This window comes from Cannabis sativa, chromosome 2 (assembly GCF_029168945.1).
Source record: "Cannabis sativa cultivar Pink pepper isolate KNU-18-1 chromosome 2, ASM2916894v1, whole genome shotgun sequence".
Lineage (NCBI taxonomy): Eukaryota > Viridiplantae > Streptophyta > Magnoliopsida > Rosales > Cannabaceae > Cannabis > Cannabis sativa.
In genome coordinates, this window is record NC_083602.1 from 90,461,120 (window position 1) to 90,467,119 (window position 6,000).

General features: G+C 30.9%; 1 long non-coding RNA gene across 1 annotated transcript; it reads left to right on the forward strand.

Annotated features, from left to right (window-relative positions):
• The first annotated feature begins 4,357 nt into the window (after positions 1–4,357).
• Positions 4,358–5,304, forward strand: LOC133035168 (uncharacterized). Its single transcript, XR_009686450.1, has 2 exons — positions 4,358–4,698; positions 4,802–5,304. It is a non-coding gene; the product is annotated as an uncharacterized LOC133035168 (long non-coding RNA).
• The last annotated feature ends 696 nt before the right edge of the window (positions 5,305–6,000 follow it).

Below are 6,000 nucleotides of genomic sequence, written 5' to 3' on the forward strand. Positions count from 1 at the left end.
GGTTTCAAGTTTGGGAGGCTGAGTGTTGTGTTTGAGTGGCTAGGGTTTCTAGACTCTTCGATCAGAGTCTTTAAACCAAAGGTTCAATACGACATCAAGTTTGGTGTCGTGGGGATTGAACGTTGCCGTTTTAGTCTAAGCTTTAAGTTAGACTAGGAAAGGTCTATTTTGACCTTGATACTGATATTAAAGTCTTTTGTTGGTGTAGGGCAAATAGGTAAAATCCTACAAATATTAATACTTTGCAATATCAACATCAACCATACAAAGCAACAAACAAATTATATTACAAAATTATTAATGGCAAACAAATCAAATATAATTGCAGATTTTTTTAATAAGTTATTAGCAATTGTGTCATGCTAACAAATAAATATTTGTTACCAAGTATTGTCTGGTGTAGTGGTAAAAATATTTTTATTTACATTTTTCTACAATTTATGAAATGAGAACTAGTGACTAAAAGTAAAATAGTTGTGACTAATTATAAATTATTATTCTTATGTTATGAATAAAATGTTCGTGGCTAAAAGTATTAGTCACAAAAATTACAATTTGTTGTGAGTGTTGTGACTAAAACTAAATTAGTGACAACTTGTGTCTAAATATTATGTTTTAGTCATAGATAATTTTTTGTTGTGATTAAAAATCACATTTAGTCACAAAAAAAGTTTAAGTCGTGACTAAAAAATTGTCACTAAAAATAACAGTTTTTTGTAGTAACTCTTAAAATACATATCAATAATCTAATTAAAGGAAAATGGGGTATTACATTCTTATAACTTAGCACATAATTCTCGAAATTGTTTGTACTATCAAAATAATAAAAACTAATCTGCACCGCGTGATTTCACTTTTTTTCAAACAAAAACAAAAATATTTGTTTTGGATATGAAAAATTGCAAAGTATAATTACAAGAGCGAATCTAGCTTGGACAAAAGCAAAGCCACTTTCCAAAATCAACCAATTATGATAGATATTTAAGGACTAAGATCATGATGATGATGATGATTTTAATTGATATTAACATTTAAATTTCCTTTATTTGTTATACAGCTAGACATATCATATTAATTAGTGGAAACTAGATTTTTAATTTTACTTGTTTCTTTTCAAAATATATCACACAAATTAACATATCTCTTCTCCACTACTCATGAATGATTATCAGATTTGACTAATAACAAATTATATCAAATTTTACCATGAAATTATTTTTGATTCTACCTAGATGCCCAAATATGTCCTCTATTTTGCATCTACTTGTGTTAGGGCTTATTTGGTCCATTTACTATAGTTTTAAGTTATATTGTGTGACTTTTATTTAGCTAATTTATTTTCTTAATAATGGTTGGTTTTCTACTACTACAAAATCATTTTTTTTTCATCGGTTTACAACTGACATAATCAAATATAGTGTCGATTCTTATAATCAATGCATATTCGATCACCATAAATTTGGAAGCAAATGCATTGGTTACGAACTAACGGAATTGAGCACATACATTAGTGTGTAATATAATTTCTTAGACTGAAGTCAGGCCATATGTGTCATACAAATGGTCTTTATACTGTCAATTACAATCTAACACATAAATTTTGATAGGAGGAAAATTTACATTTTCTTAGTGTCCGGTTAGTTGACGGAATTATTCTTTGCAACTAGGACCCACAAATGCAAAGGTCCACTTAATACACAATATTTTAATTTTAAATGACACATCACTTTGAAATTGACAAAATTGATATGAATCGGTGGACAACCGACACAATTGACATTTAATAGCATTAGTTGTACTCCGACGCAAAAGTCTATTTTTGGAGTAGTGTTCATTGACTGTTTGTTATGGCGAGGGAAGATGATGTTGACCCCTTTTGGGTAATTAGTGTCTCATCAAAAAGTTTGGCAAGGATCCTCAATTTATAAGATCAAGGGTCATTCCTGCATAACATTAAAATCAAATGTAAATTTAAATTAAAATGGGACATCATAAGATCAAATGTAAATTTAATTTAAATTTCGACACCACTCATAACTATACACACTGTATCATTTATTGGGCATTAGAATTAACATAATGGAATTGGAATGATAAGATAAGTGTCACATTGGGCTGCAAATAGATTTATTAAGTGGTAGAGTAGCTAATAAGTGATCATAATTAAAGTTTCAACACTAAGAAGAAAAACATTTCTCAATTAATGTGGCTCTTCAAAAATGAAGCCACTTGGTCATAAACAAACATATATTGATATTTATATTAAGAAAAATGTTACGGGACATCTTAAAATGTTAAATATTATAAGAGATGACATATCAATATCGGATCCTATACATTTTAATTTATTAAATAATATAGAAAAACATTAACCACCCACGAAGCGCCTACTAATATATATTTTTTTTTTTATTTTGTTACGAAATTTGTTGTATGTTTTTTATTTTCTTAAATTTTACATTACAATTCTTCTTTAATAAAATTTAAATTTTCTTATTTATCCATTTTTTTTTATAAATGCAAAGCTTCTAACCATTCTTTATCTTTCCTACTCAATTTCTTAACACTAGTCCAATCTATTACAAACATTGTAAATTATAGAATTAAAAGTAATATGAGCTATTGGTAATTTTTGACTCCAAAGCACATTATTTTTAGCCTGTCAAATGTAATAAATTGTGGTTGAAATAACACTCAAAAAAAACTCTTTGTTTACCTCTTGTAACTGTGCTATTTCGGGTCGAGTTTAAGACTTCAAAAAGCTTTGATTTTCGGGTGTTGATACCAACCCAACTACAGACTTACTGCAACATTACTTACTGGTGCTATAATAGCAGCTAAAAAAACAGATGAGGATGATCCTCCAAACCAGGGTCGGCCCAAGGCTAAGCCTAACTAGGTCTGTGCTTAGGGCTCACTCATTTTAGGGGTCCAAATATATTTTTTTTTTAGAAAAAATATACATATTTTTTAATAATTTTTTAAACTATCATTTATTCTTATCATAAGGGCTTAACTTTTATTTTCTTAGGCATATTTTAACTTAGGACCGACCCTATTCCAAACTATTCCTATTTTCCTGTGACAGTCAGTAGTCCTGTGATCTGTAAGGGGAAATACCGGGTAAGCTGTGCAATCCCACATCGCCTGGGGAAGGTGAAGTGAAATGATTCTGAGACTGTGTAGGTATGGGACTACACAGTTGGAGAGAGCTTAAATGGATTGATTGGTACTACCTATATCAACAAGGTGCATCTTGTTTTTCGGTAGCCCATCACGAAAGAACTCCACAGTTAAGCGAGCTTGACTTGGGAGTAATTTCAGGATGGGTGACCTCCTGGGAAGTTTTCCCAGGAAGCGTGCGAGTGAGGACAAAGCATGCTGGAAACACTCGTGTTGGTCTGTAGGGTCAGTCATCAATCCAAGAAGCATCCAGAGTGGCGTACCCGTGTATAAGAGCCATTAGTCCGTGGGTGTAAGGGCCCAATGGAGGCTTGAAGCGGGGACTTCACAAATGGTATCAGAGCCTTGACCCAGCCGGAAGTGTGGTCGACGAGGACGTCGGACCCCGTAAGGGGGGGTGATTGTGACAGTCAGTAGTCCCGTGATCTGTAAGGGGAAATACCGGGTAAGCTGTGCAATCCCACATCGCCTGGGGAAGGTCAAGTGGGATGATTCTGAGACTGTGTAGGTATGGGACTACACAGTTGGAGAGAGCTTAAATGGATTGATTGGTACTACCTATATCAACAAGGTGCATCTTGTTTTTCGGTAGCCCATCACGAAAGAACTCCACAGTTAAGCGAGCTTGACTTGGGAGTAATTTCAGGATGGGTGACCTCCTGGGAAGTTTTCCCAGGAAGCGTGCGAGTGAGGACAAAGCATGCTGGAAACACTCGTGTTGGTCTGTAGGGTCAGTCATCAATCCAAGAAGCATCCAGAGTGGCGTACCCGTGTATAAGAGCCATTAGTCCGTGGGTGTAAGGGCCCAATGGAGACTTGAAGCGGAGACGTTACATTTCCACACATTAAAGTACAATCCAGTGAAATAGCATAACCAAACTAGCAAAGCCTATCACAAGTAGATAACTATTTTTCAAGGTTAGCCGACTTATAAATTTGTAGAGTTTGCAACTATTACTTTAAAAAAATTACCTTTTAATCATAATTTTAGTAAAGAAAAAAAATTATTCGTGACTAAAAAAATATTTAGATACAAATTGTTATTTTAGTCAAAAAAAAAATAATAAAAATGATAAATACTTTTAATCTTTTAATACCTTTAGTGATTACACCAAAATATTGATGTAATTATATATATTTACAAATTTTATTAAAATTAAAAGTAATTTTTTAATTTTTGTGTGAGTTGACACTAAAGATAATAATGCAAATGCAAGAGGGGACAGACATTGCATTGTGCTTATTGACTTTTGTCCAAATGAAACTGTTATAAATGAGACAAAAATTAATAACTTATTATTTAATATTTTTTAGATTATAAGCTGCATTATTAATAATTAATTAATAAAAAAATTATGAAATGGAGAAAGCACTTTCATATTTGGTGGAAAGTGAGACCCAACCCACATAACACTAATTATTGTATCTAAATTAACTTGCTTAATAATCATCTATATAAATGACTCAATAACATTTCTTCCTCCTATAAACCAACTAATAAGTCTCATATAACAAGTAAGTTTTACTAAACATTATCACTAGTAACCATCTTTTCTTTTAATTACTTTCACTTTTTTTTTTTTAATTTCAAGTTCTAATTCATATATATATTTTTAAGGTTTGAAAAGCAGCTATAGTTAGACTGTAAAAATGAAAGGGACAACGATTGTTGTGTTAGTACTAGTGGTGCTGATTGGATCGAGCTCGGGTATGAATGTGAAAACTTGGGGTCTGGGGACGGAGATGATGAAGGAAGATTTTCGAAAATTGGGAGAAATCGTTAAAAGTATTGATGACAAAGTTGAAGTTGGGTACCCAGGAAGTAGTGTCAATAACCATCACTACATTCCTAGGCAAGATTTCAATAACCATGGTGGTGATGATGGTGGTAAAAAATAAATATATAGATATATATAGATCATAATTCATAAATATATATTGAATCCCTTATAGTTATATATATAGTTGTGTAATACATAAAGTTTGTTCCTCTCTGGCTAGGTGAAAAAGAATATTGTTGTTCATAATGAACTAGAGTGTTTGTTAATCTATATTATATCATATAGGAATATTGAGTGTATGAATTAATAATAAAATTTACATGTTGTATTGTCTTGTATACATGTGGATGATCTTATATTGTTAAATTTATATAATTATAAAATATTAGAAATTTATGTAGTGAATTTGGAAAGTTATTTTAGGATACTTTCTATTTGTTTTGATATTTATTTTATTTATGATTATATATGTTGTAGCTATTTAAGATTTAAATAGTTACTTACTATATGTATAAAAAAATATTCCAGTTGTGTGTACAACAAAATATGTAAATTTTATTTTTTGTATTATAAATTATTTGAATTTTTTTTAAAATTTACGGGTAATTCTAAATAAGTATAACGTACATGACTATGAAAATAAATTAGGGGCTTTTTCATTTTCACACTTTAAAACAATTTTTTTTTTTTGTATTTTTACGAAATTCTACATAGAAACTCCTATTGAAACTAGCGTTGCAACCTAAATTGCAACAAAAAATCGTATAGAAACTTATATTGCAACTAACACTGCAACCAGTTTAGAAACCCAAACTGTAAAGTTGAAGAAAAAAAGTTAAAAAAAATAGTATATAAGGTAATTCCCCACTAAATTAAACTAAAAAGCTCTTATATATGTTGAAAAAGATAAGGGCCGAGTCTACCAAAACACTCTTTTAAGGGCAATGCTAAAATTTAGAGGAGGCTCGATACTGCCACATGATTTTTCATTTCTTGTGTTCCTACAATATAAAAAAAAATTACATAATCGGTTAAA